The following is a 13516-nucleotide window of genomic DNA, read 5'->3' on the forward strand; positions in this document are numbered from 1 at the left end:
ATCAAGGTTATAAGATGATTGTAGAATTTCACCCATTATGCCATTACTTTTCTGCTCTTGTGTAAAATTCTCCAAAACCCGCAATCACTAGTTCAAGAAAGAATAGCACTCATACATCATTTCAAAAGTAACTTAGATACAACAGTAAAATGCAAAACACATTCTTAAGTGAGCCTCATACTTGTATGAGGCAACGACCATAGGTGTGCGTTGAGAGATTAACAATGTGACCATAAAACGTACATATCATCAATTCTATTTGGTTTGTGGGTACAAAATCAATATATTTTTGAATAACTTGGTTTCCATTATGGTTTTAGACACATGGAAATACATGTCAAACAAGTGCTAAAACTAGTTGCATTTGCTGGTCTACATCAACAACTTTAAGTGTCTAGTTTAAGTTTCAATACTTCCAAATTATAATAAGGAAGTAAATAATAAAAATGGATCATTATACAATAAGGAAGCACAAAAAATGTTGTTTCTGACCTAACATACCATATTTATACAAGTGTGGTTCACTTGCTACCCCTGGTTTGAAGTGTTGTTCGAAACCCTGTGGCTGGGGAATACTTCGGATTTGGAGCATTAAATTTAGATTGATTGCTTACTAGGTTCAAATTAGGTGCATTTTCTTAGACCTTCTGGACCAACTTTTTACTAGTAGAGAAAACCTACTGTTGTATCATATAACATATTTACTGTCTTGTGAAGTAGTACAAGAAGCAATACTTTGCATAAACTATAATGAAAGAGGGGACGAACAACATTGTCCTACAAATGGTAGCTCTTATTATATAGAATAATGGTATTTTCCATGTGTAATAATATGTTTATAATGAATTTAATGTTAAACAATAAAATAAAAAAAATAGTCCAACAAAATTTGTAGAGCAAGCACGGAAGGCTTGCATGTAGCCCACGTTCATTGTCTGGAAATCCCACATTAAGTGTTCATGCTAGCCAATTTTGTTGACCATATTTTTAAATACCCGCCCAGCATTGCATCACGTGCAGCCTAACCATCGACAACCAAAACCTATCTCATTCAAATCACACAGAACAGCAATGACTTGCCTTACTCCTAATTTTGCATTGGGATCACTAATGGAGAATATACTACTAGATTATCTACAAGGAGGGTAAATTACTGGGTTTTAATCTCTATCTAGTACTTGGAAATATTCAATGGGTTTTTCATTCAATAGCAGGAATGCTTAGCAAGGTGGTGATAGTGAAAGGGTCACTAAAGTGTTGTAATATGTGATGTGATTTACAGGTGGGTAAATGCATTGAAACAAGTCTTCCACAACTTATTGCATTGGTCATCTTTTCATAGGAAAGGAATTATCTCAGGATGTATATCATATTTATCATATTTCCTGTTACTAGTCTTTCTATGTTATTTTAAATCTGCGAAAACTAGTTACCTATTCTCCAAAGTTTCCATGTTTTTCTAAATCTATCAAAACTAGTTAACCAGTCTCCTAGTTACACTGTCTTCGAGTTACCCATTATAGTCTCGGGCCCAAGCTTATGTGTAGTTGATGGTGTAAAAGCCTTAGAGAAGTTTGCACCCTAGAAGTAAGTCATCATAATGAAGCAACCATTGTGCGAAACAAAGTGGCCCGAAGAGGAACAGGTCCAGAGGAAATGACTACCAACGAATGTATGTCAAAGAAGCCTAAAAGGTATCAGAGTCATACATAAGAAATTTTTTTAGGTATCCTCCACGGTAGCTTCAGTAAATCTAGCAATATGCTTCAAAAAAATTCACAAACACTAGCAACAACTGAGCTTGAAAAATCTGGATGGTTGGAATCAGGCTCAAGCTAGAAGACCAACTAGCAAAGGGAAGATCGTCTACTCGCCACAACCTCACATAAAACATAGTTAAATATTAATCAATGAGGCATGTAAAATAGATATACCAGGGTTCTGGGAAAATGAAACCAATGGTTATGTTGCTAGAAATACTAGCTTTTCTTACTAGTGATATATCTCATTGTATACCATATTATTCTATTGATGAAAGCATAATAGCTATTGGGTTCGAAACCCCATTCAAGAGAAACCACTCCTTCAAACACCCAACACCTTGGCAAGAAACCTCAATCCTCCATAAAATCCAACCTCAAACCTTCGTGCCAGGAACACTATTATTTACTCATGTTTAAGAGTTGTTTTCCAAAATGAAATGAGCTCTCACGGTCTAACATGGAAAATACTACTCTGAGGCAGTGCAATTTTCCAGTTTCTAGCTTCCTCGCTCCAAGAAAAATTTAAATATTTTCCTAAGTTCACCAGGAAATGGATAAGGTATAACATAAATATTCCATGCTTACAAATGGAAAATTTCAGCAAAAATTGAATTCCAATGATAGTCACTTACCAAGATGGAAATTATCTCAATTTATAATTAGTTCTTCTTTATGCATCTGGCTTATAATTCTTGTCCATACGTCCGTGTCATGATTCTTTCGATGTGTGTGTCGATGAATGACGTACAGGAAAATGATGTATAGTGATCTCAATTTATAATTAGTTATTTTCTATGTGTGTGACTTATAATTCTTCTCCATATCTCCATGTCATAATTCTTTTGATGTGTGTGTTGATGACTAATGTACAAGAAAATGATGTATATCCTCTGCCCTAGCATGTGCCCCTCCTCTTATCTTTGTTATTGTCGCTTGCTCTAATTTTTGCTACGGTTGCTTGTGGGTGTGGATCTCGACCACCTAGGCAACTGGATTTGTTTCTTGTTTATATCTATATATATCTATATATGGAAATGAATCTATATCTAGAGTTGTAATTGGTACCATAAATGGGCTGCAATATCATTCATTTGTATGAACATAAGATGTTGGAAGATGCTGGAAATTCAGCAAATTAGCACTGTAGTGTAAACACTCATCCTACAGAGGACTTTCACCTAGGAGACATAGACTAGACACATAACATTGTAGATCTACGAAAGATGGCCCCAATTTCAACTCACGAAGAATCTGCCTTTAGCTCCGGGGCCCTAACTCCCCTTGCTAGTACATTTTCTTGTTTGTTCAGATGCCAATAAGAAAATGGCTTTGTTTATGGATTAATTTTACCTATGCAAAAGAACAAATTAGGCTCTAAACAAATTAGGCTCCACGTGGTGGAAGTCTATAATTCTATCTAACAGACACGTAATAACCAAATGGTAGTGCAAACGTGTAATAGTCAAAAGGCACTACCCACCAAATGGTAAGCTCATGGTACCATATGTTTACACTATTAAACTGTGTATTTATGGATTAATTTCACCTATGCAATGAACAAATTAGGCTCCATGCGTTGGAAGTCCGTAATTCTATCTAACAAACATGTAATAACCAAATGGTAGTACAAACATGTAATAGCCAAATAGGACTACCCACCAAATGGTTATCTCACGATACCATATGTTTACACTATTAAACTATGGTGTATGAATGAAAAAAAAGTCACAAACATTTAATGCTCAAGAATTAATGCTAACTCAACTTTAACATTAATTCATGTAGCGAGACGACAACCAAAATGCATCTTAAATTTTAATATAAGTTTTTCTCCAAATATATACATTGGGAAGAATGAACCCTGTAATAAGAAGCTGATTTCACTAGCCAATCAAATAATATCAAAATAATAAATAGATCATTTTAAACATAATGTTTTCTCTGAAGTTTGATTAACCGAATAATATGGAAAAAAAAAACAAATCAATTGATGCACTGTCAAACAATATCAATCGCTATATACATGCTATTTTCGGTAGGTATAATAAATGAGATATCTAATAAATGACGGGAGAGGAACTACCATTGAGGAATCAATTTGATTAACATAGAAACCTTGAGGTATAAATTTCCCCCTGTTACTATATCCTAAGTAATATGGTTAACCCAAAATCTAAGTTGTCTAAGGAAAAGATGAACATACGTCTACAATGTGCGATGAAAACTATAAATATCATCTATGCCTTCCCTCGGATAAAACAATCTCATTTTCCAAAGCACCTCTCCCATGAAATCATAAATAAATAAATTCCATGAGATTTTTTAATAGGATCTCCTAGGGAACAGAAAAGTTGGGTAATTTCCTCATTTCTATACTAGTATAGGAAATGAAACGAACAACAACTATGCATTAATTCCTCTAAAACATGTGTTAATGTTAGCCTCAAAAAAATCTAGTTTCTCACCTTCAAATCTATAGTGATTATGTGTTCATTATTCAACGAATAAAATAAGAATTCTCTTTGTGGAATTTCATTCCATGCCTTTTATTTGTATTTGTAGATATTATGAATAAAACACCATCCCTCTCTTACATCACTTCTAATCCTGTCTAAAAATAATAACCAGAAACTTAATAAGTTATCAAAAGTTAAACTTGAATTAGAAAGAGGAATATGAGAAGTTTCCCAAAACCAAACTCGCAATTTAAAATAAGTCTTTAATTCTTGGTTTTAATTTGATGTCTCTCTACATATCTTTTAAAAGGACTATATAAAACTTTTGATGCAAAAATCTATGTAAAAGGACTATATAAAACTTTTGATGCAAAAATCTAAAATAATTATAAAATAATTACCCTTTGTTTAGGTTGGATTATTATAGAAACAAAGTTGTTTTTAAAATAGTACAGTTATAAAAGTTATTTTTAAGTCTGGAATGTACAGATTTATAAAGCTCTTTAGAGCATAATCACAAAGATATTTTTAAGTCTGGAATGTATAGATTTATAAAGCTCTTTGGAATGCTCTAAAGCATAATTTTTTTAAATAATATTATTTGATTTTTTTAAAAATAAATTAAACTAATTCTATAAATGATATCAAATAAATAATAAATGATATCAAATAAATAATAGTTATCATTATATTAAATAATTATATTATGTTTTTTTTATATTATTTTTAAAATATAATTTTTACTTTCATTTAAAAAACATAAATTTGAATTATATACATAATAGATAATAAAAATAGGGACATAAAACATGTCTTTTTCTTGGTTGATGATTCACGAACTATAAAAAGTAAAATTTCTCAATTATTTCTGATTTATTTCTATTAATTTTTATTCAAATATAAATAATAAAATGCTAATAATATTAAAATTATAATATTTAATAAAAATATTTATTTTTATTTTAAATTTTTGAAATAATATGTAATGATAATTAAAATTTATTTTTTTAGTAAATATATATTAAAAAATAATATATGATTACATTTTTATTCATGAATTAAATTTATTCATATTAAAATCCATTTTTTTCCATATATTTATTATAAATAATATTTATTTATTTTATTTTATTTAAAGGAAAATTAACGAATTAATTTTATTAGATTTTACCTTGTATTGGTTGATGAATACAACTAAATGTTATTAGAGAGGGGACAAGTCAATTATCATCACCCAGTTCAATAGAAGGGGAAGACATAGTTGTCCCACCCTCCACCTCTGTCACACACTAATTCATGATGAAGGTCATCAATCACCCCACATTGTATTGATTGTATACGATGGGTAGTTTAACAAAGGCTCTAGAATCACCTAAAAATTTCATTATGATCAATGAGGAAGCATGTAACATCATTTTTGCTGTGATTCTATTGTAATTTGCCACCTCTCAAACTACTTCCTTTCTTTTCTTTGTTGTTCCCTCCATCTCTTGAAGGGTATGACTAGTTCCCTCTGACCTGGCATCCCCTACAAAGCTCAATACTTGGCCTTGGTTAGATTGCATAGAATGAATGATGATTCACAGGGTCTCTCAATTTCTGTTGTTGAAAGGAAAACCCAAAAAATTGTAGAATGGAGAAAAAGGGAGGTAGAAGCGAGTGGTCATTGTGGTAGGTCTAAACCTATGTAGCATGCATGAAGGTCTCATCCTATCTTCTATTTGATTCATTATCTCATTCGCCTATGTGTGGCTTCAGGTATATCGCTCCTCAGATTCAGCATGCCATTAGGATTTCATTGAGGGTTGTTGTAGCATTGTATTAATGGATATGTTTTCCTATTCTTCTTTAGCTTTATCTCAGTTTAGTGTCAACCTTCATATATGGGATGCAAGATTTTCCTCCCATTCTTATCATTGGTCACATCCACTCTTTAATGCGACCTCGCACTACGCCGAATCTTCCACCCTTCTTTGTCTTTGTATAATTTTGAGTCTTCCCTTCCCGCACCTCATCATTCCTTCTGAAATTCGTTCCATTCGGTGGCATTTAACAACCCCTATCATTTTTTTTCTTTCTTTATTGGACCCTATGTGTCATTAACATCCCAAAATCCATAGCCTCTCTTCTAATAGGGTTGAGGGTAATGCATGAGGCCACCAACATGACTACCCCATTTCTTAGAGACTCCACATACAGACTCCAAGCCATATCCCATTTGAACTAGACCATGCACTAACAGAAGTTAGGGCTTAGAGAGATGAATTTTTAGATGCTAAACTTTGGCCTCCATTATTGAGTGGTTACTAAACCTTATTATACTTGCGGGTGACATATTAAATATATTTGCACTATCGAGCATTATTGGCATGTCAATTCTCTCCTAGGGAAAGTCTTGCTACAGAAAAATGAAGCCAAGGGAGAAATCTCTCTCTAGAGCGATGCTATCTGAGCTAATCATCGGGATATGTCACTTGAGCACCAAGATATGGCTCCTTAGCTAACCCAAATTGAGACCATACTTTCTTGTGGCAAGGGATCAACATCACTAAGCACTCCAATAATTTCAATTGATGTCTCTACTTCTACATGAGCTTAACTATGGTTCACAATTTTGTTGGTTTGGTTTCTCTTCTAGACAATTTTATGTTTCTTGTTTGTATGGTACACAATAATACTACTAGAACTTTGATAAGGTTAGATATTTGTGCTACATATGTCAGCAACCTGCTTAGGAAATGACTCAACCATTATCGCTCATATGTTATTTTTTTACTAAAGCTATACTTTTCTATTATTGTCATGGTTTCCCGAGTGACAAACACAACATCAAAATTACTAGATATAATTGTACATGAATGCATCTCTAATTTATAAATAAAAGTCTAAAACTTACAAAAATATATATATATATATATATATATATATAAATATAAAAATTTTAAATTTTAAAAATATAATTTCAAATATTATTAATAAAATTTCAATAATTTTATTTTAAATAGTAAAAAAAATTATAAATATATTAAAATATTTATAATTTTTTTTTTTTAACTTTTTAAAAATTTAATTAATTCATGATATGACTCACGACTTTTTTGTTTGATGTAATTTCTTATTTGCCTTTAATATTTATATATATATATATATATATATATATATATATATATATATTTTAAAATAATTTTATTTTTTAATCAATATTTCAATTCACATCATTTCAAAAAGTATTACTCATTTTCTGAATTATTCCCCAAAAAAAAAAAAAAAAAAATCTAAAAAATACAACACTTCATTATAAAAATGATTCTCAATTGAATCACTCCCACACATCTTTATTCATATTTTAATAAATATATATTAATTTATTTTATTAATTAAAAATTAATATTTTCATATTTTTAATAAATATATATTAATATATTTTATTAATTAGAAATTAATATTTTCCAAATAATTTCTTAGATTCAACTATTTTATTATTTATGAATTCTCACTTTATTGGCCACTTAATTTATTTATTAAAAACATGATATTATATTTTGAAAATGTTTATTTTTCCAAACACACAATTTATTTAGTCAAAATATACCTAATAAATTAGTGAGAAACTTCATTTTCTCAACCCTTTCATTCATTTATTCATAGATAATATATTAAATTAATTAATAACCTGCATTTTGTCAATCTCCCGATTCCATCGATGTGAACGAATCTACCATTTACGTATAGAATTTACTCTCTATCGTTTTACGTATAGAATTAACTCTCTATCGTTCTGATACAAAATAAAATATTAACAAACATGTATGGATATAGGGATACGAGCTGTCAAATAGAAAACATGCATACAGACTCGAATTATTTGTCCCTTTTTTCTTTGGACAACTGAGCACTTTACGTGGGCTTCCCCTTTTCCATATCACGTGGCTTGCAACTGTCTTATTTTCCTTCATTCCTTTACATTTATCCATATTTTCGTTCCTCCATCCCCAAAAGTTACATACAATTCATTTGTTTGAAAGCTTCAAGACAACTCAATGCCAAGACAACTCATCATTTCACCTCAGCTTTTGGCATTACTCGTGCTTATCCCTTTGCTTTGTTATTGGGCGTTGAAACATTTGCTTTCCACGTATTCCTGCTCTTAGTCATTCAAACCCAATTTTGTAATGCGCTGACAATTGGTTCCTTTCGGGGTCTAGCCTTTGGGATGATGTAAGTGGCTACATCCCTAGCTAACTCACTATCTCACTCTATTAAACCACACCACATGTCATCCTTTAATGGTTTTTGCTCTAATATGGATAATTTAAAAGTGTTCCTATAACAATTTTTTGTACTTACCACATTTTCATCCAATTAACTGTTGCATGCCATATTTTAATGCCATTTTGATTGATTGAAGTTTTATTAACTTTCCGGGTCATATTTCATTTACTCAGTAAAAACCCTCTAATCTTGGTTTTCTTTGTTATAGATTGTCACTACTAAAATATTTATACCTATTGTTACAATGGTGAAGCCAAAGAACAAAACACCTCTGCAATAATCATCTCAACATATTATTGATGAGAAACTACCATGCACTTCTCTTTTCTCTAATATTGTATGTACAAGGGATTTCAGTTTTTCATCTTGGAATGTCATGTATGATTTGAAGAAGAATTGTCGGCAGATAAGTTTAAACGGCCAACATGGGAAATTGTAGAGTAGCGCGGCAATAAAAATTTTAAAACAACAAACAAAGATGTTACCAAATCCTAACTGCACAAAATTATTTCACATCCCATGATTCTCACTTACATGTATATGATTCATTGGTAGCGAAGAATGTCAATATAATTGAGAGGAATTTCTCCACCTCACGGGGACCAATCATGGCTCCCTTCAAGCCAAAACATAGTTAGGGTATGTAACATTTTCCTAAGTCACCTGTAGTATACAAGTCTTAGTTCGTTGAAAGATTCATGAAAGAAGAATGTCAGGGTAAAGAAAAATATCTTCCTAGCTAGATTAGAGAGTGGAGAAGTGACCAAAATAAACACAAGGAAGAGTTCTCTAGTATGTATTCCATTCAATCCTTATCTCCTCCTTATTGATATGTCACTTCCATGCTTTGCAAGTTGTTTTCCTATCAAAATGTCTCCCAATTCCGTAAATATTGGGTCAATCTCATTCATAGGGCTTCTGATGGGTTTATTTTTAATTGGGCCTAGATTTTGTCTAATAATTTAGCCAAGAACATTCTTCATTTCCACTCTAAAAAAATGACCACTCACAACCTGCATTTTTACATGTCTGCATATGTAATGGATGCCATTTGTTTCTCTTTAGAATTTCCATCTATGGGCTAGAAATGGACACTTGTTGACCCTCTTCCCATCCATATTTATCATAGCATATTATGGGAAGAGAACTATTTCAATCATTTTTACCACATTTGTCACCTTGTAATGATTCTCATTTATCAAATCATTTTTAGTTTCAAGCTTCCTAGAATGTCTATGGTTACCATGGATTGTTTGTCAAGAATTAGGGATTGGTTCATCTAAATAAATTTTTACTTAAATTAGGGTTTGGTGAAGTGATGGTAATCCACATGCTTTTCCCCTTTCGGTTCCAGACAAGATTTTAAGTAGTCTATAAGTTTCCTATCAAACAGATGAAACTAGTATAACCGTTAAGCTAAAGAAATCCTCGAAGGAGCTCTAGCCACACTTTCCTTTGGTATTTGTTTAATTACCATTTATAAATATATGCATGCTGAAAAGGAACTCCCACCTTTATATGAGTTGAAACTAGCCAATATTCTCGCAAAGCCACATGATCCTTCCAAAGTGGTTGAGAATATAATTAGCAATGCACATATCAAAAGTGATTTTCATGAAGTCAACCAATATGATAATTTGTTATGTGGAGCTTCTACTTATGCATATGTCTGCAATCAAGAAAAGTAGTTGTCACTAGAAAATTATCAACATTTTCTAGTTTTCAAAGACACCAAAAGGTCTACCTTACCTTTACATTTTATCAAGTTACCTGAAGGTGATGTTATAATAGAAAAGGCTACCAGTTCTTTGACACGGGTCACTCCTCAGGCTACCTCTATCAGATATCCCCAAATACTGTAAAACATTTGTGGATATCACTTCAACACCAGTTCAATATGGAAAATAAGAAACAATGCCTGAAACAAATACTTCTGATAATATTTCACATCAATCAATAAATGCTTCAAAATCATCTCTTCCACAATCAAGTGTCATTATGAAAACAACTATCAACACTCGATTTAGTGTGGAAACAATTCCAGTATCTCCAACAACTACAGTTCAATTGAATATTGAGGAGATTCCACCAATAGAAGTATTTGATTATCCTGAACATAAATCCATTCTAAAGAAAAGTAGGAAGAAAATAATGGTTGTTAATACACAAGCCTCAATGATAAGCACTACGATACATTTTTCCTCATTAAAAATAATTTTGAAAGAAGAATTAGTATCTCCTCACAAAGAAATTTAGGAATTAACATAGTATGTAGGAGCTTCTGCCTGAGTCGAAGAGTTTATCAAGAAGAAAGACGAAAGAATACAATAGCAAGAGCAATTGTCTTCACAACTTCAAGAAAAATTGTAGGAACATGCCTCCTTTGTTAAAGATCAATTTCAGTAAGAAATTAAGCAAAGAGATGACAGGATTAATGAGTTGCATAAGAAGATAAAGGAAACACAGGCAAGTGATTTAGATATTGTCAAATTCAAACATGAATTTAATGAGTTAAACCAATAGCTTCAACATCAACAACAACTCCTCTACAACAAGTCAAGTTTTATGTAGGATAAAAATGAGTAGGTTGATTCATTGTTTTATGAAGTTTTTGATATTGAAAGCCAATATGATGAGACCAAGAATAAGCTCAGTGAAATTTTGAAATTGCAAGAGTACCTTAAACCAATTTATCCAAACCTCCCAAAAATTAATGAAATGAAAATGTTGAAATCACTACACACTTAGAAGGATACGATATGCTTAGTTAAGGGATTAGTAAATGATGTTGAGAGGCTTTCCATTTTAGTTGTTCAATCTATCACCAATCAGTCAGGTAATCTAGTATGTAATCAAGTGATGAAGATGAAGTTTTCCTAGGGGCAGATTCAGTAAAGCAAAAATGGCAAAGTAACACGACAAAATGCAGTAAAAGGATCAAGAATTTTTCAAAGGTAGATTTCGAATTGACATGGGAGTTTTTAATCAAACCATATGGTTACCTTCAAGTAACCAAGGTTATTATTGAACAAGAAACTCAACTACTTCCACCTTTACAAGATCATGTACTCATCTGTAACATGAACATTAGGCCTTATTATCGTTTCAAGCTAGCATTGATTCTAGAATTTTATCACCAATAGCAACTGCCCACTATCTCCACATCTGGAGCGGGTCATTTGAATTGATCATTTTGTTTCAAATTATAACTAATATATATTTTATTCTAGGTTGTTTTGATTTAGTTAAGAGAATAGAGTATTTTTTAAAATTGGAAACTAGGGCCAAACTCCATGTGGGTCATTTTATAAATGGAAGCCGATATTTTTCTTGGATCCCTCTCATTGAGAGGTGTAGGATTGATCTAAAGATCATCAGATTCCGATAAGTATTCATGAAGATATGAATTTATTTGTGTTATGGGACAATTCGTCAAGGTCGGCCAACAACCAAATAAACCCCACTTGTGCTCAATGTTTTAGTATAAATAGAGGTGGTCTTCAAGTCATTTCAACACACTTGGGATCTCTTTCTCTCTACTTGTATTTGGGTTTTAGTAGGAGGAGGGATCCTAAGGGATAATGTTGCCCTAATCTAGAGGGCAGATGCCGGGAACTGCCAGGAAAAGCCGAAACTGTCGGAATTGCTGGAATTACTGCAACTGTCGGAATTGTCGGAACTGCTGAAATTTCCAGAATTGCTGGGAACAACTAGAATTGTTGGAATTGCCGGAACTGCCGGGAACTCCTGGAACTACTGGGAAAAATTGGAATCGCTGCAGCTGCCGGAATTGCCAGAACTGCTCGAATTTCTAGAACTATCGAACTTGCCCGAACTACTGGAATTGTCGGAACTGCCGAGAACTACCAAAATTTTCGGAATTGTTGAAACTGCTGGAATTGTCAGAACTGCCACAATTGCCGAAATTGTTGGAACTGCCGAGAACAGCCCGAATTGTCGGAACTACAGGAACTGTCGAAACTGCTGGGATTTGTCGGAACTGCTGGAACTGCGGGGAACTGTCAGAACTGCCTGAACTATCGGGAACTATTGGAACTAGTGTGAAAAGCTAGAATTGCGGAATTACCGGAATTGTCAGAATTGTCGGAACTGTCAGAACTGTCGGGAACTGCTACAACTGTAGGGAATAGCTGGAATTGCCAGAACCACTGGGAATAGCTGGAATTTCTGGAACTATCGGAATTGTCAGAATTGCAGGGGAACTGCCGGAACTGCTGGAACTGCTGGGAACTGCCGAAACTATTGGAACTACCAAGAACTGCCGGAACTGTTGGAGCATCTGTCTCCGAAGGAGAGTAGCATGCAAGGGATAGCTAACTAACAATGGGACAGTTGTATGGTACTTAGCAACAAATACACCAAGCATGCAATGTTATAGCTATCATGCAAGGGACAACTAGCATGCAAACAAGCATGCTAAGGACAACAGGCATATGAAGGACAACAAGCATGCTAGGGACAACAAGCAAGCAAGGGACAACAATCATGCTAGGGAAAATAGGACAGCAAGGGACAACAAATAATCAAGGTGCAGCCAAAGCATAGGTGAGTATGTTAGCCTCTCTCATAAAACAATAATAAATCCAAAATAAATTAATTAATTAAATATTCCAAGTTAGGAATTTGTGCCTAACTCTTGGGTTGTTCCTCTAAGATAGGAGTTAGTTTAGGTAACTCCTATATTGGTGTGTCTGGTGAGAAATTATCTCAACCAAAGGAGAAATTATCTCAACCAAAGGTGTCTAAGATAGCACGCACTATCTTGAGAACACTATCTCTCATCTATTTATTTGTAACACTATATTCAATTATTTTTGTAATGAAAATGGGTAATGAGAGAGAAGCATGAGGCTTCAGCCTTTTTCCGCCAATATTTTGTCTGGGTTTTTATGTGTGATTTATATATTTCTATGAGTTAATTTCTCTTTTCAATATGTGGTATCAGAGCTGAAAGATACCTGTTCTGCATTTTGTTTGAATCTGCAAGTATATTGCTCTGGAAAT

Source organism: Pinus tabuliformis, chromosome 7 (assembly GCF_031772625.1).
Source record: "Pinus tabuliformis cultivar Carrire ecotype Pingquan chromosome 7, CPIR1, whole genome shotgun sequence".
Taxonomy (NCBI): Eukaryota; Viridiplantae; Streptophyta; class Pinopsida; order Pinales; family Pinaceae; genus Pinus; species Pinus tabuliformis.